Raw genomic sequence first — 25,381 nt, 5'->3', positions numbered from 1 at the left:
AAAAGTTCAAACTTACCTGTCAAGGTAACATTTATCGTTAAGGATCATCTGTTGTTAATGTTTCCTCATTTTCCATTACTTGCTGACAGTTATGTGTTAATAAGAGAGGCCTGAGTCTTTCATCATGTGTCTCCTTACTGGGCTTTATGACTTCCAAAGATGAGGCTGTTGGAACTCCTGCTCAGCCAGAGAGAAATGCAGCACATGGCTTAGAAAATCACACTGATCTAGACATTAAACATCCTCTCTTCCCATGCTCCCTCCTGCATTTGTCTTTTTAAAGACATAGACTGGGTTGATCTTAGAGATAGAGAATAATAAGAAAAGAATTAAGAGGGATTTTTTCAAACTTCTCTTCCCCCAAAAGCTGCTTCGAAGAAACCGTTTCTTTCCCACTCAGTTTTTCTTCAGTTGCCTTTTAAACACATGTCCTCCACATCTCAAAAACACACTTCACTGTGATGGTTTAGATGAACCACTTGGTAGATGGTGATTGCGGTACCTGCACTGAGGGTTCTAAGATCCACCAGACAGAATTATTAAAGCAATGGTCAGAATGGGTCACTGCAGGTTGTGTCCTTGAATCTTCCGGTCAGTACAATTCTCCACAATCATACCAGCTCCATTTTCAGAAGCAAATTTTCTACTCTCGGTAAAGAGAATTTGCCTCCTGAAGTCCTGCTCGCTTGGGGGTGTGGAGCCTTAGTCCCATATAGTAGGACGGCTGCCTTGCTTTGCTTTCTGTATCCATTCATCTCTCCTTTGGGAACTTCTCTGAGAGAGTGGCTGGATCACAGTAAGATGTTGGTGTTCCCGGATCCATTTTAATATCTTCTCCAGATTCTTCTGACTAATATTTCTAATCAAAACCTCAGTGTGTCTATCTCTGGAAGACTGTGTGTCATTCAGCTAGAGCCAAAGAGTTATAAATAAAACCATAGTAACATGCTTTGTTTGCAGTGTGTCTGTCCATTTACAAAACGTTTTAAAATTGGTCCTCCCAGTCATATCATTAGCTAAGTAGGGATGTATTACTCATATCCATTTTCCAGATGACACTAGAGGTTGTGACAATTAGAAGGTCACAAAACTTCTGAGCAGAAGGGCTAACATGGGCAAGACTGAATCTAACAAATAGCCCTGGAAAAGGAGTGGGCCGTTCGTATCAAATGATTTTGTAGTCTACCCTAAAATCTTCGTCAGTAGCGGTTGGAAAGGAGTGTTAAGGGAATGAAGAAGGTGAGCCTCAGCTCATTTCCCTGAGGCTGGGAGAAGCTTCTTTTCACAATAGGATTGTAAAACAGGCAGCTTCTGAACAAATACTCAAATGCTGTTGATTAGAAATAAAGGAAACAAGAAGAGGACTTTGGGTAAGATGAGGAGGAAGACGCTTGTATAACATTTTATGTCAAATATAGAATAATAATAATTTTAAAAAACCCCAAAAAAAACCTTATTGGAGAAAGAAGTAAGAAAAGAAAAATAATAACAGGCTTCAGAACTGTAGCGCAGTTAGCGGGTTAAAAGCTCCCATCTTTCCTCAGGGCTTGTTCCCATGGAGTGTGGAGGTAATCAGGACGGTCAGGATGAAGAAACAGCCCGTTTTGCATCACGCACCTGAATAAGCTTCTGTGATACCAGGTGGCAGGAAGTAAGTGAGGTTCCATCAACATCTGGGGAAGAATATGTGTAGGGCGGGAGGAATAACAAGGGCCAGAAAGCGACTGGGTAGGATTGTCTCTTATCTAGAGGACACCTCACTACAGAGAGAACGCAGTGTCTTGAGGGAGCTTTGAGGCTCTGCTAACACTTGGACTTTTCTTCCCGTGATTCATGCTGGCTCAGTCGGAACTGGATTCTTGGACAGAGTGTCCCCTAGATTAGAGTCAGCATCCTGGATAGATAAAGGATTCTAATAGATCCTTCCTATAGTTTGGCTCTAAAGAGAACAAAAAGTAGCACATTAGAATTTAAATAAATAAATAAATAAGTAATAAAGTAACCTTTTTTTCTTATGTTTTTTTATTATTTCCCGGAAAATAGGCAGATTATATAATGTATATGCAAAACTTTTCCAGCCAAATTTACATGTTGGTTGTAGAATGACTGTTAAGGAAAACCAGGCCTGTTTGGAACTTTTGTGAAGTTGACTTAAGAGCAGCTCTCATAGTACCACCCCATAGCTCCTGGAAGCCGAGGGCAGGAATGTCGACTTGGGCTGGATGACGTATTTGATTGATACAAGGAGGATGGGTAGAAAGTTAATAAGACAAGAGACAAGAAGAAGAAAATACACATTCACTGAGCATTATATGCAATGGGTTCCAGTGTTGTGATGCAGCCAGTGTAGCCAGCCAGTACTGGCTACCTGAGAGAGATCATTGTTCAATTTTCAAGAATTTCTCAAGGCAATTGTTAAAATTATCCATGATTGAAAAATAAATTGTTGCTTTTCCCCTTGTGGCACAGCAGAAGCAAATCCAACTAATATCCATGAGGATGTGGGTTCAATCCTTGGCCTCACTCGGTGGGTTGGGGATCCTGTGTTGCTGTGGCTGTGGCATAGGCCGGTAGCTGTAGCTCCAGTTCAACTTCCATATGCAGCAGGTGCGGGCCTTAAAAAAAAAAAGAAAAGAAAAGAAAAAAAAAAGAAAATTAAATTGTATAAACCTTCACTTATCTAAACTATCAAAAGTAAAAATAATAAACACTCAAAAGCCTATCCCTTCCAAATTATTTCTCTGCATTTTACTATTGTTTATGCTCTCGAGATTATTCATAACTATTGTATTTGTGTGGTGGAAATCCTGTCTAACAGTGTGTTAGTACATATCTCTTCTCACTTCTGTATTCAGTGACATCGTATCAGTGGCTGAAATTAGCTATAGCTGGCAAATGTTTCGGAGTAGGCATTAACATATTGTTTTATCGATTGTCTAATCTTGAGAAATGTTAATAATGCAAATTAAAATGGAAAATGTGTCATGCAGTTACATTATGAATAGTATAAAATCAAGGAAATATTCATTTATCGTTTGAAAACTATTACCTGATTCAGCAAAGATGTGATCACGTCACTGACGAGCAAATGAGGTTCTGACTCACATCACGGTTGTTTCACCTTCCTCCTAATTTTGTACAGTAAACAAAAATATCAACCAGCATTCACTCTGCATACCACATTTATTGATGAGACACTGGGAAAAGAGGTGGCAGGTTGGAATCTAACTCCATTTGCCAAATCCTGGTTGCATTGAAGCCATGATTTGGTTACCAATAAAGGAGCTCAGAAAATATCCATGGAAGTATTGTTAGAACTAATTGGTTATGTAGAATTTACCATAATAAGTACTGCATATTTTATTATTGTTAATCATGTGCTACACCTTCTTTATGTCAATAACATTTATAATAAACTAATGTGTGTGTGTATATATATATATATGCACATGTATACATTTTTTTTTCTTCAGAAAGCCTGGTTAATATTTATCAGCACACTATTGGTAAGTACTAAAAAATTTTCTTATTCTCCTATTTGTAACAATTTTTTTGAAGTAGGCATTATCTGTATTTTGTAAGCATGGAAAGTGAGTTCCAGAGGAGTTTGGAAACAGTACCAATGACACACAGCTGGCAGAGAATGTAGCTGGGCTGGGTTCTCAGGGTATATTCTGGTCATAGCCTGGGCTTTTGTATTAACACCACTTTGACATTGACTTTTGCTAGTTAATGACCTCAATTAGGTCACTCGTGCCATATTCTTGTCTTGTATCCTCCTCCATGACAGGAGAATGATACTGTCTATTCATTCCTCCTCAGAATGGTTGTAAGGATCAAATGTGAAAATAATTTGTAAACTTAAAGTGCCAAAGTGATACGTAATTATTTACATAAGAGCTAGACCTTTGAGATAACACTTTGCTTACAGAGCTTTATTTTTCTGAGTCTGATTCAAGCTCCTTAAAAATTAACTTCTCCACATATTGCCTGAAAAACAGAGTGTGTGCTTCATTTTCTCTTGGAAATACTTTCTATTATAAATTGCAAGATATTTTCTTGCTCTGGGCTTCTGTGCAAATGGCCAACATCTTTTTGTTTAAGTACTGCTAATTTTTTCCAGTAATAGATTGATGGGTTCTTAAAGTGTTTGGCAACTCCATGTGCCCAAGTTTTTGTCAGCCTAGAGCATCTCTAGGGTAATGTGTGACCAGCAGATTCTGGGGAAAGAGCCAAAAGTTTAAACCAATGCATAAGTGAAAAGGAAGAAAAAGAAATTATTTTTTGAAAAGCAATCAAGTTGTTTGCATTAGAATATTGTTACTAATAACCTTGGGTTATTTATTTATTTATTTATTTAATTTATTTATTTTTATTACTCAAATGAATTTATCATATCTGTAGTTGTATAATGATCATAACAATCTGATTTCACAGGATTTCCATCCCACAGTCCAGGCACATCCCCCTACCCCCCAAACTGTCTCCTGTGGAGACCATAAGTTTTTCAATGTCTGTGAGTCAGCATCTATTCTGCAAAGAAGTTCCATTTGTCCTTTCTTCAGATTCCACATGTCAGTGAAAGCATTTGATGTTGGTGTCTCATTGTCTGGCTTACTTCACTTAGCATGATAGTTTCTAGGTCCATCCATGTTGCTAAAAATGCTGGTATTTCGTTCTTTTTGACGGCTGAGTAATATTCCATTGTGTATATGTACCACATCTTCTGGATCCACTCCTCTGTCGATGGACATTTAGGTTGTTTCCATGTCTTGGCTATTAAAAATAGTGCTGCAATGAACATTGGAGTACATGTGTCTTTGCGAGTTGTGGTTTTCTCTGGATAGATGCCCAGGAGTGGGATGGCTGGATCAAATGGTAGTTCTATGTTTAGTTTTCTGAGGAATCTCCATACTGCTTTCCACAGTGGTTTCACCAATTTACAATCCCACCAACAGTGTACTAGGGTTCCTTTTTCTCCACACTCTCTCCAGCACTTATTGTTCGTAGACTTTTGGATGATGGCCATTCTGGCTGGTGTAAGGTGGTACCTCATCGTGGTTTTGATTTGCATTTCTCTAATAAAGAGTGACGCTGAACATCTTTTCATGTGTTTCTCGGCCATCTGTATGTCTTCTTTGGAGAATTGTCTGTTTAGATCTTCTGCCCATTTTTGGATGGGGTTGTTTGTTTTTTTGTTATGGAGCTGCAGAAGTTGTTTATAAATTTTGGAGATTAATCCTTTGTCAGTCGATTCATTTGCAAAGATTTTCTCCCATTCTGTGGGTTGTCTTTTTGTGTTGTTTAGGGTTTCCTTTGCTGTGCAGAAACTTTTAAGTGTGATTAGGTCCCATTTGTTTATTTTTCTTTTTATTGCCAATACTCTGATAGGTGGATCTGAGAAGATGTTGCTGTCGTTTATGTCAGAGAGTGTTTGGCCTATGTTATCCTCTAGGAGTTTGATAGTGTCTGGTCTTATATCTAGGTCTTTAATCCATTTGGAGTTTATTTTTGTGTATGGTGTTAGGGAGTGTCCTAATTTCATTCTTTTCCATGTGGCTGTCCAGTTTTCCCAGCACCACTTATTGAAACCCTTGGGTAATTTAAAGTTATTGGAAAATATAAGTTCATTTTAATACTCTTTGCTAGCTAGGTATTAAATCACTGTATGGATAATAGATAATTTTGTCCTATATCTGTCTCCCAATGCCAGAGCACTTCCAGAAGATGACATTTTCTATCGCAATTCTGAGTGTTTATAGACCCTGATTCCGCTTGGTAGTTGTAAAATCTACCATGACATTAAGGCTCATTGAATGAGCTAATGCCATGACATGGAATTAATCAAACTGAAATGAAAAGGTCATTAGAAAGTTAAATTATTTCACTGATACCAGAGTAGCACCACATAAGCAAGAATTATACTCCATTTTGATATAATAAATCCTGAAATTCAGTCATTAGTTTCACCTCACTAGGCATATCTAATTGTTGATGTGGTTAATGACTTAAGCCCATTGACTACTGTTTAGTTTTCCATTACTTATACTTTTGACTCTTTGAAAAACAAGTTATGTCACATTCTTAAATTATCCTTATGCTTCACCTTAATTACTTCCTATGAGCTAATTTAGTAAAAACACAGATGATCTAATAAAACACTAACAGTTATTTATTGAACTTTTACCATATAGGGAATTGTGCAGAGATGTAAAGGGAAATTGTTCATTTCATGGTGAAATAAGTAAATTTCCCTAATACATTAGAGTGGTATTCACTTTCTCAGGAGAGCTTTAATGCCCTCCTCTGCTACTGTCCCTGACCAGAACAGTGCAGGTTGAGCCTATGTTTGGAAATGAGCTTTTAAGGAATTCTGGATAATTCGAGGCAGAGAAATGGTGCAGGGTAACCTAACTGCTGAATGTCCATTTTCTCTTTAAGGTTAATGTAGTTTGCTGATGTAAATCCTTATTAGTCAGGATAGGCTAGATTATGTTGCGCTAACATACATTCTCGTTATCTCATTGACAACAGAGATTTATATCTTGCTTATGCCACATGTTCCATGTGTTAGTTCCATCTCTGCTATACAACATCTCTGTTAAGAACTAAAGATAACAGGGGCTTCATCTTTTGATCTCCCATGATCATCATGGTAGGAGGAGTAGCACATGGTGGACTAAACACTTACCTTTTTCCCAGAAGTGCAGTCTTATCATATGCTTCAAAACAGCAGGGCCAGAATATTCATGTCTGGAAATAGAGACTCTCGCCCATCTCCAGTAAGGACTTCAATGGGGAGAGCAAGAAATAGAGTGGGTCTCAAGAACTTCTGTTGTAGCTATACTGGCTCTGTGTGAGCACCTCAGTCCAACTAGAAGTCTGTAACCTTTGAGCAGTACTAGATGAACTCAGCTGAGCATTTTGGGTGAAATGTGTGCTCTTTTTTTTCTTCAGAATCTGTAATCTATCAGAGATGCTTCAGTCCTCCTGTTACAGTCCTGTATATCCTGAAGTTCTCGTATAGAATTGATAAAAAGAAATTTTTAGTTATTTGAATAATCATGTTCCTATGTACAATGAGGGAAGGAACTGTGTATAATCACTGCTTTTCCACAACATCTCATTCAGAGCCCAAGCTCAGAGCAGTTGCAAAATAAATGTAGGCTGTGTGAACCAATAAATGAGAAAGTAGAAATTCCAGCTAAATAGGACTGTCAGTGGAAATATTTAACATCTATTTTATTTCATTTCTGTTCTTTATTATTTCTTCATTCTACATTCTTTGAGCTTAATTTGTTTTCTTTTGCATTTTTTTCCCAGCTACTTAAAGTGTGAGCTTAGTTTATTGACCTTTCCTTTTTAATATAAGCATATAAACATTTAAAATTAGCCACTCCCCTTGGATGATAAAACTGTAGCCCACCTAATCCTTGCGACAGAGCCTCCTTGCCTGCCCTTGTTAGATAGACAAGCATCCTATATTAATAAATCTATTTCTTGCCTAAAAAAATAAAATAAAATAAATTATATGCTACCTCTAATCACTACTTTTGCTGCACTATACAAATTTAGATATGTTATATTTTCATCATTATTGAGGTTTTTTTTTTTTCTTTTTTTCTTTTGGTCTTTTCTAGGGCTGCACCGGCAGCATATGGAGGTTCCCAGGCTAGGGGTCTAATTGGAACTGTCCCCCGCCGGCCTACACCACAGCCACGTCAGCACGGGATCCGGGCCTCGTTTGCAACCTATACCACAGATCATGGCAACACCAGATCCTTAACCCACTGAGCGAGGCAAGGGATTGAACCTGCAACCTCATGGTTCCTAGTCGAATTCGTTAATAGCTGAGCCACAGCGGGAACTCCTATTATTATTGAGTTTAAAATATTTTATAGTTCCCACTGTAATATATTCTTTGATCCATGTGTTATTTAGAAATGATTATTTAATATGCAAATATTTGAAGACTTTTTGGGTATTTTATCACAAGTGAATATAATTTGTATCATTGTTTCAAAATTAATGAAGACTTACCTTCTGGTTGAGCATATGGTATCCTTATGAATATTCCCTGTGCACCTGAAATAGACATGTATTGTTTATTTGTTTTATAATTCACAGCTAGTCGGGTTGATTGATAGTTTGTTCAGATCTTTTATCTCTTTACTGACTTTTTTTCTACTTAGTTTATCAATTAATGAGATAGGGTATTGAAATCTCCAAATATGAGTGTATCTCTTTTTTTATTTCTGATTTTAATATTTGCTCATAAAATTTTAAAATTATTTATTATATGGTTAATAGCAAAATAATAAATTTTTCATTTATTTTATTCTGTAAGGAAGATCTCTCCTTCATAATAACCTCTTGTCTTTCCTGAGAAAATACCTCACTGGTTGTACTGATTCATTTTTTTTTGGTCAGTGTGTTATAAGCCATTATTATCATCGTCATTATTTAATGTCTGATTTGTTTTAAGTATCACGAGGGAATGTTCTTTCAGGACATTTCCGTATCCTTTTAATGTATTCCATTTAGCAAATGAATACGTCTTTCATTTCTAACGCAACAAAATGTTTCAGGCTCACCTTTTACTTTACCAATACCAAACCTCGTATCTTTGAGTTGGAAGTGACATTAAAAAACCAATATCTGGCCATTGTATTGCATGTACTAATTGCTTTGGGTGACATTTCTTCTCAGCCCAATAATGGAAGAGTTTGGAAGCATATATTTAAATAATCATTGGTTCATACTGATATCTCTAATTCAAATCACCAGGTTCCTTCTCACCTTTTTCCATTCCATATTTGTATTTCCTTATCTCAGTACAAATTAGTGTACATATTAGTGTATACACAGTACATATTAGTGTACACACAGCTAATACTCAAATGGAAGCAATAAATGGAATACCGACTGTAATTTGAATAACCCTAAAGAGGAAAGTAAAGAAAGAGAGTTAAACTCCTAGCATAAGACAAATAGCAAAATGTTAAACAGAACCTAAACTATATCTGTGCTTAGCTTCCATTTAAATTAAAAAAAAAAAAAAACCCTGCAATTAGAAGGCAGAGATTACCAGAATGGATAATAAAAGCATAGTCAAGATATATGCTGTCTACAGATGTGATTAACCATAAGGAGAAGGTAGGTTGAAAGTAATAGGATGACAGATTTCATGCTAAGAGTAAACATAAGAAAGCCGATGTATATACATAATATCAGACAGGGTAGACTTCAATACAAAGAGTATTATTATGGATAAACAAGTATTTCATAATGATAGAAGGTTCATCTTGTTCAGCAAGGCAGAATGTCAAAGTACTTAATAAAAGGGCTTCAAAATACATGAAGCGAAAACAGGTAGAATCAAAGAGAGAAATAGATTGTAATAATGTTTGGAAATTTTAATACCCCTCTCGGTAGTTGATAGAATAAATAGAGAAAAAAATCAGTAAGCATAAAAGATGTGAACAACAATGTCGGCTAACTTGGTATAACTGATATTTAGAGAAAACCATACTCAACCACAGAAGGAGGTATGCTCATCAATGCAGGCGAATGCTGCTTATGGGCCATTTTAAATAAATTTCATTAATTTAAAAAAGATTGAAATCATAAAGGATATGTTGCCTTGCTACCCTGTAATTAAATTAGAAATTGATAAGTAAAATATGTACAAATGCTGTAATGTTTGAGGGGGAAAAATAACACAATCCTAAATAACCCACAGGTTAATGTCAATATCAGAAGAGAAAATAGGAAATATTGAGAATTGAATGATAATTAAAATGCAGTATATCAACATTTATGAGATATAGCTAAATGATACTGTATGGGAAATGTAAAGATTTAAGTATTTTAATAGAATAGAAAAGTTAAAATCAATATTCTAAGCAAGCTATGACCTTAAACAAATAGATAAAATAAGGAAAAGAAAAATAATAAGAATATCCACATGATAGAAAATGAATAAATAATAGGAAAAATCAAAGTAGTCAGAATTAGTTCTTTGAAAAGCTTAATAAAATTGCTAATCTTTAAAGAAGGCTGATCAAAAAATAAACACAAGATAAATTATTGTTAAGAAAGGAGGAATTACTATAAATTGTACAGATATTTAAAGATAATAAGGAAGAATGATAAATGACTAAATTTGATATTTTGTGTGAAATAAACCAATCTTTGAAAAAATACTGAAATTAAGAAGAAGTAAAAAATTCTGGATAGCTATAAATATCATATTACAATAATTGATTTTGTAATTTAAAGATTTCAGACAGAAAATTTTGGCCTCACTGGTATACTCTAACAAACTCTAACAAATGAAGAAATAGCAACAGTATTGCACATGTTCTTTCAGAAAAGGAAGGAAATATTTCTCCAGCAGTTTTATATACTCCAGATATTAGTGATGTCAAACCTTAGCAATGACATGCAAAAGGAAATTTAGAGACCAGTGCACCTGATAAACAATGATACATTAGTTAACTAAGCATATCAAATCAATCTAGCAATATATAACAAAGGAAGAAGAGAGGTATCTAATTTCTGGGGATGAATAGTAATTAATTTATTCTCTATTACTGTGTTATACACAATACTTATCATACATTCAAAAAATCAAAGACATATGAAGAAAATTGGACATAAGGTCAGGACATAAAACAGTCAGTAAAACAGATGTCCAGATGTTAGAAATATGGGAAAGATACTTTAAAATAACTATGATAAAAATGCCAAAGTCATCAACATAAAAAAGGAAATAATAAATTGTAACATGGGGAGTTTCCATTGTGGCTCAGCAAGTTATGAACCCAACTGGTATCTATGAGGATGCAGATTTGATCCCTGGCCTTGCTCAGTGGGCTAAGGATATGGCATTGCAGTGAGTTGTGGTGTAGGTCGCAGATGTGGCTCAGATCTGGCAGTTTCTGTTGCTCTGGCATGGGCCCTCAGCTACAGCTCTGATCCATCCCCTAGCCTGGGAACTTCCATGTGCCATAGGTGCAGACCTGAAAAGCGGAAAAAAAATAAATAAAAAATTGTAACATGAACATGGATGCTATAAAAAAGAAAATACTAAAAATAAAAAAATATATATCATATCAAAACTCAGAGTTCCGTGGTGGCCTTGTGGTTAAGGATCTGAAGTTGTCACTGCTGTGGCTTAGGTCACTGCTGAGGCATGAGTTCAATCCCTGGCCCAAGAACTTCTGCATGCCATAGGTGCAGCCAAAAAAAAAAAATCCAAAGAATGTGTTTGATAGACTTAACAGACTGAATATTGAAGTGAAAAAGATTGGTAAAATTGAAAGCAACTGAGTAGAAAATAATGAAACTGAAATACAAAAGAAGGGTGAAATAAAAACAAGACCAAATGTCTCAGACCTTTGAAACAATGTCATATAGTCTAAAATAGGGTTTCTAGCCTTTGACACTGCTGAAATTTTGGACCAGATAATTATTTGTTTTGGGAGAATATCCTGTGCTTTTATGTTTAACAGTGTATCTAGACCTTACCACTAGGTGGCAGTAGCAAATACCCTTCTAGTTTAGACAACCAGAAATATGTCTACATGTTGTTAAATGTTTCCTGCCGGACAAAATTGCTCCTGGTTAATAACTTCTGATAAAAAATTAATTCACAGATGGATATGGGAAGAGGAGAGAATGGGTCAAAGAAAATATCTAAAGAGCTACTATATGAAAACTTTCCAAAATTGATAAAAGACTTAAATCCATATTTCTGAGTTAAGTCAAGAAACAAAAAAAGTAGAACAAATGAAAGCAACACATTGGCATTTTACAGTCAATGATGAAGAGCAAATATGAAGAGTGGATATAATAACAAATTTTTCAAAAAGATGCAGTACATGCAGGGGAACATGAAACTAAATACTGCTGACCACACAGCAGAAACAAAGTAAACCCCAGAGCAGTGGGATACATTTTTAAATTTCTGAAAGAAAAAAGTTTGTGAACCTAAAATTCTGTCTCCAGAGAAATAGCCTTCAAAATGAAGGTGTGTAAAGACATTTAAGAGTGTTAAATTTTCGTGAAAATTTGTCTGGAGCAGACCTGTACTATAAACATGCCTAAAATAAATTATTTGGGATGAAAGTAAATAGTGCCAGATGGAAGTATAAGATGAATTTGTAATAAGAAATAAAGACTACTATAAATAAATTTAGAGATTCAGTATCCACACTAAATTTCGTCAGGCTCTTTTGAAAGAACAGAAAAGCTATTTCCAAAATTTATATAAAAATTCAAATAATCTGGAATAGCCACAACAATGTTGCAAAATAATAAACTTGGAAGTCTTTCACTACCTGATTTCATTATTTTCTGTAAAGTTGCAATAATCAAGACAGTGTGGTATTGGTTTAATAGACAGGCAAATAGATTAGACAAATGGAATAGGGAGTCTAGAAATTGACCTTCACACAAATAAACAGTTGACTTTCAATAAGCCCTCAAGAAAATCACATTTTAAATACACATTTTAAAATGAATTGTGCTAAACAACCAGTTGAATGTGTGAAGAAATTGGATCCTGGGCCCAATTTCATTCTGTCCACAAAAATGAATTTGAGATTAATCATAGGCATAAAATAAAACCCAGAACAAGAACGCATTTCAGAAAATTAGAGGATATATTTAAGATTTTGGAAAATGGTTCCTTGGTGAAAACGCAGACTTACCGTAAAAGAAAAACATTGGTAAAGTGGATTTCTGTAAACATTACAAATTCTACTTAAAGCAACATTGTAAGATGATTGGAAAGCTCTAGTCTAGGAAAAAATACATTCTTAGCCCACAGATCTGAGAAAAACTTTTAGATAGACTATATAAAGACCTACTAAAATAAACAATAAAAATATTAAGAACTCAATTTAAAAATTGGCAAAATACTTTAACATCCATTTCACGAAAGTATATACGAGTAGCCAATTAACAAATGAAAATGCAAATTAAAACTATATACTATTTTACAAAGCAAGAATAGCTAATATTGAAAATTGACAACTCTTTAAGTGTTTCCCTCTATTTGGAGAAATAGAGCTCTCGTACATTGGTAAGAGTACAAAATGGTTCAACTGGTTTGGGAAATTGGTGATTTCTTATAACATTCAATATACTCTACCCGATGAGTCTGCATTTTACCCCTAGAAATTGACCCAAGAGAAATGAAAACATAAGTCTACAAAATAATGGTACAAAGAAAATTATTAGCATCTTCATTCATAATAAGCCAAGAGTTGCAACAACCCAACGTCTGTTTATAGGAGAGAGGATAAACGTATTGTGGTTACTTATATGAAGGTTATTCCTTTGGTATACTCCCCAGGAATGTTTTTTATTTTATTTTTTTAAAGAACGGCCTAATAAGGAGTTCCCATCATGACTCAGCGGAAATGAATCCAACTAGGAACTATGAGGTTGTGGGTTCAATCCCTGGCCTTGCTCAGTGGGTTAGGATCTGGCGTTGCCTTGAACTGTAGTGTGTAGGTCGGGAACCTCCATATGCCTCACATGTGGCCCTAAAAAGACAAAAGCAAAAAACAAAAAAACAACCTAATGATTCAGGCAACAACCTGGATGGGTTTCAATATGGACTAATCCTGTGAAAAAAGCCAGATATGAAAGAGTTTAGTCTACACAGCAACATTTTATTGAAGTCCAAGAACAATCAAAAGTTGAAACCTAATGTGTTAAGAATCAGAAAGTGCTTACTTTTGAGGGAGTGTGGATTTAGTTAATGGGAGGAGATGGAAGTTTTCCCATGATGTTGGAAACATTCTTTATCTTAAGTGGATTGATGATTATACATGTGGGTACATGGGTCAGAACTCATTAAGCTGAGCACCTTAGTGCAGTGCCTGTCAATTATACCTTAATATAAGAGAGTACAAAGGTGAAAACCCAGTAAAACAAAAAGGCAAAAGACATGGCAGTTTGTAAACAAAGATACACAAATGGCCAAAAATTACGTGCAAGTTGATCTCCTACTTCCAGCAAAATCACAGGCTGCCACAGTATCTCCCAGTTAACAACTGTGCAGTTTCATGGCCAGAGCTGCAATCTACAGGTCAGGAAACCACGTGAACAAGCCACCAATGAAACAACTTCCCCTGCAAGACACATGACACTAGTAACTGAATGCTGGAGGGTAAAGTCTGTAGCAGGCCTTCCACAGATGCCTGCTGGTTCCATAAACCACATACTAGGACATGACTGCAGTGGAAAACAAAATCTGCCCACCCATGAGCTTGTTTTCCAGAGCCAAAAGCAGTAAATAGGTGGTCTTTGCCTCATCTTCTCTTTCAAACTTGCTTAAGTACGTAGCACTGGTGGAACCAATCTTGCATGCAGAACCTAGTTCTAAGGGAGTATGGAAAATACTGTTTTTCTATTTCAGGATTTCCAGAGGAAGAAAACCCACTAAAAGGATGTTGGAGTGGAGATCTAATACCCAACAGAAGTATTACCATTATTATTTACATTTTGCAAATACCCAGTTCTTAGAAATGCTATTTAGTTTGTTATTTAAGGCTGGAAATTGAACATTAAATTCTAGGTTTCTAAACACTAAGCTGTACTTAATAAGTTATACTCAATTTTTCTTTGTATCTTGCTTTACCTCACCTCATTTCGTATAATTTTTGGCTCAAGATCAGAGAAAAATCACATTGGAAGTCTTGCTTGGAATATTTGAGAAAACTTTCACCATCAGAGGCTTACTATTTTTTTTTTTAGTCCAAACTTTTTAGCTACTCATTTTCAATTAAAGGGAACATAATTATATGATTAGACTCAGATGAGCTACAGGGAAATTTGCCAATCTATTTGAAACTAAAAAATAATTGGAAAACCTATCTGTGATGCCCCAAACTGTAAGAAATATATACTTTAGCTTTATCAGTGACTTTGTACTGAAAATTATTCTGGGCCTGCAAAAGCAAAGCTCATTCTGCAGAATGGTATTGCAGAATTGCATGACACGTTCTGAGTCCATATGGCAAATTAATAAAAGACATCATTCTGGGTCCCTTAAAGTTATATTTTCCTTTGCAAATTACTTAGAAATTCAGTCTTCTATCTTGGTGTGAGATTAGTTCAGGCTCCTAAAGGCTATCAGAAGTGTCTTTGAGTGACAGGCTCTATACTGGAAGTTAAGGCTTCTTAGTTTTAATTTGCACTTCAAAGCATGAGTTCATAAGTGGGAGAAGCCAAAGACTCTTCCAGAGCCCAGAAAACTGATGGTGATAGTTTCTGGATCCTGCAGTGTATGGACGGTGCCAACTTTTATGGAGGACCTTCATTTCCTTCTGGGAAATGACCTCTTAGGAAATGAGGGGAAGATGAAGGAAGCTCTTCTCATACCATTAGTTCCTCCTTTCTTGCTGTCACCTGTACGGGGTTCCAGAGGGGAGAGTGTCAGATCTCACGGGAGAGTGTAAAGTCACAGGCAGAGATGAATATTGTCACAGAGTGAGTTTCCTGCTGGTATTCTGTTTTGTTTTATGTTTTGGTTTAGGACAGAGTTCCTCTCTAACGTCCTTCAGAAGATTTAAATTTTTTTTTTTTTTAACTTAAGAGAATTATTATTTTCTTCTAGGATGAGATTTGGAGTTACCCTCAGGCAGTTACTTTAATCCAGGAACTCTCTGCTGAATACCTAAGCCAGTAACAGCCAAGGAATTTTGCAGAGAAGGAAAATAGTGCAAGTAAAATATTTATGGCTAGTAAAAGTATTAACAGTTAAGTTCATGGACTATAAAAAAATGAAAAGTCATATCACAGTACATTTCATTCAGTGGCCTTGTGAAAGAGAAGTGAAGACAAAAGAAGTGAGAAGGTATGGACATGCATAGATATTCTATTTCTTCTGTTAAGCTTGTTTCTGTCTATAAGGCGTAATTGTTTTAATTGTTTAAATATAGTATAAGCAGAAACCAGTGGATAGAGAGAGGGGGTAGCAGTGATCATTATACTTCCAAAAATGTAGGAGGTATAATGATTAAAAAAACCCAGGTAGAATGGATCACTAATGATATGTTGTCAGATGCTGGTATAGCCAGAAGTCCTCAGAAAATAACTGACCAGGTATACTTGATTACCTGTTTCCCAGAATACTGTTGCCCTTCATGGTTTTACCATGTGGCAGGATGCCAAACTCAAGAAAACAAATCATAAACTAAGAAGGGGATAAATAAATTCATAAAAGAAATATTAAAGGATGTATATGTGATAAGAATTAGGGTCATGTGAGGAATTAGAAATAGGGAAGGTTAGGGAGAAAAAAGATTATATCTATATTAGTAATTAATTTATTGACTTATGTATAAGCCAAACTTTTCCCCATGTTTTTGAGTGAAAGTAGGCTATGGTTAATTAAACTGAAACTTGTGCGGGGATTGAGTTTCAAAACATTTTATCTCTCATGAAACACTCCCATCAATTAATTGGCTCTACTTGAATTGCTCTATGAGGATGTATCAGGAAGCTACATTTATGCCCTTTGAGAGTGTCATGATCAGTTTCTTATGTCTGCAGTGATCATGAGAATGTCTGCAGTGATCATGGCTTCTTACCCTGAACAAGATCTTTCAAAACAGATGGCTCTTATATAAACCAGGGCTCAAATCAGACCAGGACTGAAAATTTGTCAGACTTCTAATGTCAAGCAGATATTGAGTTTGATGAAGAATGGATGGCTAGTGATTACATATTCTAGCGATTAACTAGAGTCTAAATATAAAAGACAATTTAAGCCCAGACTCAAAGAAGAGTCTGGACTTACATGGCATCAGATGATTCTTGGTTTGGAATAAAAAATTTAAGGAGAAGGATTCAGCCAAAAGACTTCAGAATGTTCTTGGCTAAGGAAGGCTGAAATTGGCTGATATGAAGTTTTGTTTTCTTGATGGGGGGGAGGGTAGTCCTTGGTTTATAGATGGTGTTTTTACATCTCTCTGCATGGAACACAATACACCAGGACTCTATAGGCTTAGGGGAAATCATTTAATATGTTCACTTGGGTTCTGATAACATAACCCAGACTTAAGATAACTGCTTGGCAGTTCTTGAGTAACAAATTATTCGATGGCTTATTTGCCTTCTTAATGATAGGCTTGTAGGAAAACAGGCACAGTAATAGAAGACTTCAGAACATGTTGGACAAAATTGGATGCAGTCGAAAGTTGTGTGGACCACGTTCAGTGATTCAGTAGGAACTTCTCTCTTTGGGGCTATAATGGATTTATAAAAAGGTAAGATACATCAATGAGAAGAATGATTAATACAACACTACTCTTAACAATTTCAGTCAGAATCTAAGATTCTAGCCATCTGTGGGAACAAGTAACTGACAAGAGTTCTAGCATATAGACATTGATTTGCTATAAAAGAGCTAGGAAACCCAGCAGGGTATGAGAATGAGGTAGGAACCCAGTTATCAGTGTAATCTATTCAGTGAGATTGGCGATGTTGGACCAATAAGTAACATCATGATTCTTTCTTCTTCTCTGCCAGGACCTAGTTAGAAGGCTGGTTAAAACTCATGGAAGGAAGCTACGATGAAGCACAGCATCAAGGGCTTACAAAGATAAAAAGATAAGAATCTGTTAGGAATTTCAAGTTCTATTCAATTTTTAAAGTTCTCTATGGATGTAATTTTTTTTTATAATCTCTCAGTAGATCTATTCTACCAATTAAGGAGTTAAAAAGAATTTTTACAGTTATATCATAGATTGATTTCCTGAAGATAAAATTATTCCTCCTCTAAAGCTGTGAATGTGGAAAACCATGTCCTCTTGAGACATTAAAACCAAACCAAACATAAAATTAATTGAGAGCAAGAACAAGCCCTGAGGCCCATGGATCCTTAGGGATTTAGGAATGGAGTTTGAAAAACTTCATTCAACTGGCGAAGGCCTATCATGTATTTCAAAAACTTTTTCATTGTAGTATAATGTATTTCATAACATGTCACATAGGTGTGTAACTTGATGAATTTTCTCAAGCTAAACACACCTCTATAGTCAGTGCCTGGGACAAGAAACATTGTCAGCATCTCTGGAAGCCGGTATCTTTTCCTGTCACTAATCCTCTAACAAGGGTAACTGCTGTCCTGACCTCTAACCCTATAGGTACATTCTAGCTTTGATGTAATGAAATTCTATAGAAAGTACTTTTTTGATGTCTTCTTTCTCTTGCCATCTTACTTGTAAAGTTTACTGAAGTTATTATGACTAGTTGCAGATTATCCATCCTCAGTACTAAGTAATATCCCACACTATGTGACACTGCCGTGACTTATTAGTCTATTCTACAGTTGATGGGCGTTTAGATAGCTTCTAGTTTGGAGCTATTATAAACAGTATGCATCTCAATATTTTAGTACGTGTCTTTTGGTGAATATATTTTGGCCTATCTGTTGAGTATAAATCTAGGAGTAGAATTTCTAGGTCATAAATGTAGATCCTTTACTTTTTCAGTCTGATTATCTAAGTTCCATGTTTACTCTTCCATTTTTTTCAAAATAGTATAGTAAAATTTATGGTTTGAATTTCTCTGTTTTTGCAACAAAAACATACAGTAATAGACGAAGCATTGAAAATGAAAATTTTAAAGATATATCAGTTCTCCAAGGAAAGATATTTCCACAAACTAGAAATGAAAAACAAAACAAAAAGAAACAAAAATAAGCATCAAGCAAGATGGGACTTTGGGCCTGGAATTAGGAAGAGTTTATCTCTTGTGGGGCAATAGTGTCTAACTGTGTATCAAGCAAGGTAAAAGGGCTAGAGCTAGCTCATGGCATGAAACTGGGTTCTCAAAGAAGTCTGAAAGTTGTAATTGCCTGGGGTGTGGCTGATATGAAGTTGAGTACCTATGGAAATAGAAAAAAGTGACCAGCCTTGTCGTCAGTTGTTTTTGCTTCTGTGGCAGGATATAAATTTCCTTGAGCCCACTGTGAATCAGAGGTTCCAGGTTACCATAATAGACCTACTTCTGCATAGGGGATTCTGGGTGGGGAGACCCCCAAACTCCTAGAAAAGAATGGGTGTGCAGAGAGGGAGTAAATCTGTAATAACAACAATGACAATGGCAATGACTCATCACTTCTCAAGATGAGCCTACAAACCAATACTCCAAAATAGGTAAGTCAAATCAAGGAAGATTGCTGTCAGATGAATTAGTGGAAAAATAATTTATGCATATAAAATCAAAATAAAAGGACTATTTAAAGATAACTGAAATATTTGATTACTAAATTCAGAGGTACGGTAGAAATCGTATTTATAAAAAATAACAACTGAAAGCATAAAGCAAGAAAAGACATAGTTAAGGAGTGACTAATTCAAAATCCTGTAAATAAAAAAATATATATTTACACACACACACACACACACACACACACACACATATATATATATACTTTAATAGGTACGCAGGTAAAGAGAGAACATTTTTTTTCACTTCTTAGTTTTATTGAAGTATAGTTGATTTACAATGTTGTGATAATTTCTGCTGTTCAACAAAGTGATTCAGTTATGCTTATACACACATCCATTCTTTTTCAGATCCATCAGGATATGATTGTGAAGTATCTTAGATTTAACATAGAAAGACATTGAGATTAAAAAGAATGTAAGAGACAGAGTTACTACTGTGGCTCAGCAGGTTAAGAACCCAGCTTAGCATTCCTTAGGATGCGAGTTCAATCCCTGGCCTTGCTCAGTGGGTTAAGGATCTGGTGTTGTATCAGCCTGCAGAATAGGTTGCAGATGCAGCTTGAATCTAGCACTGCTGTGGCTGAGGCATAGGACAGCAACTACAGCTCCAGTTTGACCTCTAGCCCCAGGGAACTTACCTGTCACAGGTGTGGCCCTAAAAAGAAAAAAAAGAAAAAGAAATGTAAAGGAGAAGTTATGGAACAAGGAAAACAGAATGACGGTAACAAACTACAATACACGTAGTGAATTAAGGAAGAGAAAAAAGGGTATAAAAAAAATCAGTATTCCAAAACAATGGCTGCAAGTTTTTAATAACAGAGAAGACCTTAAAATGTTGAAAATGCACACTCATTGTGCACTGGGATACAGAATGATAAAACCACACAAAAATAATATCCTCAAACTGGAAAATACCCAGAATAAAAATGAAATTTGAGGTGCAAGTCAGGAGGAAAAATAATTTATTTACACAGCACCTATAATCCTAGTCGACTTCTCATTAGTAATGCTAAATACTAGAAGATGAGGAAATGTTAGTTTAAAATGTTGAATAATTGTAACAGTGAAAACTGTCATTCAGGGAAGAGGGGTAAATTGAGGTATCACCAGGGATACAAAAAGCAGGAGTCTTTTCTTCTACAACTATTTTGCAAAGAATTATTAAAAACATAGTTGGAAAGGAAGCACATTCATAAAACCTTGACTACACTGTAGATCAAGTGCCATCAGACTTTTTTCAGTGAAGAGGCAGATAGAAAATATTTTAGGCTTTGTGAACTACATCATCTCTGCGGCAACTACTCAGTGAGGCTGCAGTAGTGTGAAAGCAGCCAAGGTTTAAAGGATGGTGTGGCTGAGTTCCAATAAAACATTTTTTTCCTTTTTTCTTTTTTCTTTTTCTTTTTTTTTTTTGAGAAAAACTGGTGGCAGAGCAGCAGCTATGGCTTATGGACTGTAGTTTGCTGACCACTGCTATAGATCACAAAGAAAGACTCATTTTTTTTTTTAATTGTAATTACCTCTCTCTGTCACATCTGGTCTGGTCCTATTCAATACCAGATTAGTATAGAAATGGCATGGAGTTCTCATTCTCTTGCATTTGCAACATTTCTGTCTTTAGATTTTATGTTACAAGCTTATACCTGTCCTAGACTCCAGGAACAATATATCATGATCATTTTTATTTTTAATTGTTATTTTCAGTGTACACAGATCTTGGCTTTTCAGAAAGGCTCTTTTGTGGAGAGAGCCCCATTGTGTCCTGAAACGCTGGGGTCAGATGGGTCTCCTCAGATTTTTGTGCCTTTGGACAGAACGGAAGTGTCTTCTGGGCTGAGTGCCACTTGGAAGACTTCATACGATTACTCAGATGCTTTTTCCTTCATTGCTGTTTCCATGTCTCATTTCAAAAGAGCCCACTGCACAGAAGCATCCTTCTCTCAGGGCTGGATTTAGCAGAATGGGTTTCATCACTTAATTTCTTCATGCCCTCGATGCAAAAGGGTTATAATCATATTACTGGTTATTGGCAGAGTTGGCTATTTTTTAAGTTAATTGATTTCCTGGCACTAAAGATTATACATTTAAAAAAAGTTTTATCAGAAGAAATATGAAGTAAATGCTGAAGTTAAGTCCCTAAATCACTCTCAGGCTTCACTGTAGCTTGTTCATTCATACAATTTGAGATAGAAGCTGGGGACCCAGGCAAGCAGTGTATGCCTGCTAATGTTGAAACCCCCCCCAAAAAAAAGATACAATATGGAAAGTTTTTATTCCGTTTATTCCTAGAAATGCAATTTTCTTCCTGGCTATGTAGTCTTCTAAGTACTCCTAACTGAGAAATGTATGTTCCTCTTATTTTGCTGATTCTTTTTTTTTTTTTTCCTGATAATGCTATGTACTCTTTAAAGCAATAATTTTAAGGATTTTGAAGGTGGAATAGACTCTAGATATCCAATGTTTTATCTGACATCAAAATCCTTCTGTGGTATTCTTGCTGAGTAGTCACTTAGCTTTTTCTTTCTTTCTTTATTCTTTTTGTCTTTTTAGTACTGCACCTGCGGGATATGGAAGTTCCCAGCCTCTGGGTTGAATTATAGTTGTAGCTTCTGGCCTACACCATAGCCACAGCAACGTGGGATCCAAGCTGTGTCTGTGACCGACACCACAGCTCATGGCAACACCAGATCCTTAACCCACTGAGCAAGGTCAGGGATCAAACCTGCGTCCTCATGGATGCTAGTCAGATTCGTTTCTGCTGAGCTGCAATGGGAACTCCTTACTTAGTTTATTCTAGATTACCTCCCATAATGGACAATTCAGTATACCCCATGATTGCCCAAGCCATTCTCCGTCAAATCTTACTGAAGATAAATTTTTTTTCTTATAAATGCAATGTTAAATGTTGAATTTATACAGTAGAGATTTTTACTTAGAAGGTTGAAAGTAAAATCCGTACAATGGAAATTCTATCCAGTGGGATTTTGAATTGTTATGACTATGCAATTTTGATCATTAGTATAATAAAGGCTTATTTATGGCCTTGATTATTCTAAAAATGATCAAGAAGCCTCAGACACAAAGCATGGCAAGCAAAATAAAGATTAAAGTAGATGAAAAAAAGTCCAAAAGAAATTAAGAAGGGGAAATATCAGCTAGAATTAAGGTTTATCATAAAACTTATTATATGAGATACTTCATACTTACTAATCCAAGCAACCGAAGCAAAGAGAGATACAAGAAAATTTATGGCTAAGGCAGAGCTATTGTTTTCCTTGCTAAGCAAGGTCTTTGTAATAGATAAATACTGGGATGTACTGAACAAAGTCCCAAACCATATCTTCCCGACACATATTCCAGAGGGAGCTTGCTAATGACATGCCACAGAGCAATCAGTGCAGTTTTTTAGAAATAGTTCTGTTCTGGCCTAGCAGTCTGGTTTGACTTGAGGATAATGTGGAATGCAAATTGGGAGAGATAAACTGAATATCCTTTAGTTAACTACTCACACATATTCTATGGTTGAATTTTTTTTTTAATGATTTTTATTTTTTGCATTTTAGCTGGTTTACGGTGTTCTGTCGATTTTCTACTGAACAGCAAAGTGACCCAGTCACACTATATCTAGTCACTTATGACTGATCTTTTTATATAAATAATACAGCAAGAAATATAATGCTATGGATTTGGCATGATTAAAAAGTACAGAATTTTGAAGTGGCTTCTTAAAGACATATTCAGCAATCAACTGAGTAACAGAGAGAGTTGATATCACTTTATAATAAAAAGTAGCCTAATAAAGACAAGCATCTATGTGGATAATTCTCCTTGACTGAATTTGCATTTGTGCATGTCAGGTGGACATGTAATTCACTAGTTCACCATGCAATCCTGAAATGCTATCTGGAAACTAACTAGTAAACTCTAGACTAGTGGTTCTCAAACTTCAGTATATTGAAGAATTACGTGGGAGCCTTGCCAGATATGCAGTTCTGTCCACATCCAAATATTCTGATTTAATAAATCTGTATGGAACATAAGAATCGGCATTTTTTATGTGATAAAGGCATATTTTGCAAAACATTGCTCCAGTCCTGGTAAATCTCTACTCTAGGGCTCAAATTGCCAAAATTATCATTACTCACAAATTTTGTTTCATTTATTTTTTTTACACTTTGGAGTTGGAAGATTATGTCTCTTTCTTCATAAAACTTGTAAAAGACTGCCTTTATTCATTCAAAGTTCCAGGTTCAGAGAAATTGAGATTTCTTGAGGTAATATAAAAATCTCTTCTAGTTAAGAATTTTCAGTGTATCTCTACACCATACCACCAGATTGTCAGGCAACAACTTTGTTTTTATACTGTATTAATATAGTCCATTGACTTTTAGTATTATTATTCTCGGAAACTTCTTTTTATTGTTCGAAGGACGCCTGAGGGAGACCATGTTATTTATAGTTGTGTGGTTACGAGCAGATTGAAAGACACAATCTGTGTCACTAAGTATTCAAAAAAATGGGGCATAGCAGGGTGGAAGAGGCAGTTTTGCTCCTGGCAATCCACTTATCTTCCTGTGTGTGCTGATGACAAATGGATCATCTCAATACCTGCTTGAGTGGCTCAGGTGAAATATTTGCGTATTTCAGCTCTTCAACAATCTGGTTATTTGTCTTCTTAAAAACAGAGCCGCTAAAAATAACGTCATGCTTAAATTCACACTAAGAGCAATGACAGAGAATGGATTTCTCTTTGTCTTAAACTCAGGATTAATTTACCTAATCGCTTTCAACATTCCATTTTCAGAGTCAAACATCGAAGAATGTCAAGCTTCACTGTTTGACTCTGCAAACAGCAAAGCTGACCTGGGGTTTTTTCTACTATTTGCCAGACAGTGTTAGGTTATGGGGGAAAAAAGTTAAGGACTAGAAGAGATATTACCCCCAGGGAATTCACATGAACACCCACCCTCACCTCCTCTTGGGGCTCTTCACCGCTTTACCTCACCCTCTACCCACACAGATAAGTTCTCACTGTGTGACAGGTCACTGGCAGAAGAAATCACTTTACCAGATTATTTTCTATTATCAGGGGTTTAAAAATATGTTTTGACAATAATGAGTTATTGTGTTTCTAATATCAGAGTAGAAGTAGCAAATGAAATCTTTTTTTTTTTTTAAATATCACAAGGGAAAAAAGAAGAAACACAGTATAGGTAAAGAAGGGGCTACACTTCTTTTTACCCAGGGAAAACATAATCACAGGGGTTTTGTTCTGCTTGTATTGATGTGCCATGATTTCTTTCAAGGTGAGTGAGATACTGGCAGTTATATATAGATGATAAGAAATTCTGAGAATATTGAATGAGAGGATTTCTTTCCTTAGCGAACGGGCAATCTTCCTTGCTTGAAAGAATGCCCTCAGATCAAAGCCCCCAAAATGCCTTTATTTTTAAATTTTATTTTATTTTGTCTTTTTGCCTTTTCTAGGGCCACACCCTCGGCATATGTAGGTTTCCCGGCTAGGGGTCCAACTGGAGCTCCAGCCGCCGGCCTACTCCAGAGCCACAGCAGTGCAGGATCTCAGCTGCATCCGTGACCTACACCACAGCTCACCGCAATGCCGGATCCTTAACCCACTGAGCAAGGCCAGGGATCGAACCTGCAACCTCATGGTTCCTAGTCAGATTCGTTAACCACTGCACCACGACGGGAACTCCCAAAATGCCTTTAGATGCAAACGTGATTACAGTTTCTGTAGAAAAGCCAAGTTTAAGAAACACTGAACAATCAAGAAGATATCTGATGAGTTAAAAAGGGGGTTTTTATTCTAGCCAAGCGACAGGAAGTGAAGATAGGCCAGTAGTAACTAATAAGTGATTTTAGTAGGTAGCATTAGTGAGGAAATTAGATATGTATCCTCAGAATATTTAAATCTTATTTTCTAATTTGTGTGTCATCTACTTTAGCATTTTCAGTGACTTTTTTGGGGGGGAGGGGGGAGGCGCGTGCCTGTGGCATGTAAAAGTTCCTAGGTCAGAGATTAAACCCATGCTACAGCAGTGACCCAAGCTGCTGCAGTGACAGCACAGGATCCTTCGCCTGCTGTGCTATAAGAGAACTTTAGT

The 25,381-nt window shown here is 36.0% G+C and overlaps 1 protein-coding gene across 3 annotated transcripts in view; it reads left to right on the top strand.

The window, feature by feature from the left end:
- Nucleotides 1-25,381, top strand: part of DNAJB9 (DnaJ heat shock protein family (Hsp40) member B9) — a 748,064-nt gene that overhangs the window by 425,572 nt on the left and 297,111 nt on the right. The window contains exon 8 of one of the 3 annotated variants that reach the window (XM_085005840.1): nucleotides 1,545-1,651. The exons of the other annotated variants lie outside the window; for them this stretch is intronic. The gene's annotated coding sequence lies outside the window, so the exon portion shown is untranslated. Of the gene's footprint in view, nucleotides 1-1,544; nucleotides 1,652-25,381 lie in introns of those variants that run through there. 3 annotated transcript variants of the gene reach the window in all.

Source organism: Sus scrofa, chromosome 18, assembly GCF_054392235.1.
Source record: "Sus scrofa isolate SSC_HxYL_T2T_F1_AM1 chromosome 18, Sscrofa_HxYL_maternal_Yorkshire_Landrace_v2.0, whole genome shotgun sequence".
Lineage (NCBI taxonomy): Eukaryota > Metazoa > Chordata > Mammalia > Artiodactyla > Suidae > Sus > Sus scrofa.
The sequence above is the reverse complement of the archived record's forward strand: the minus strand, read 5'-3'. Positions and strand labels throughout refer to the sequence as shown.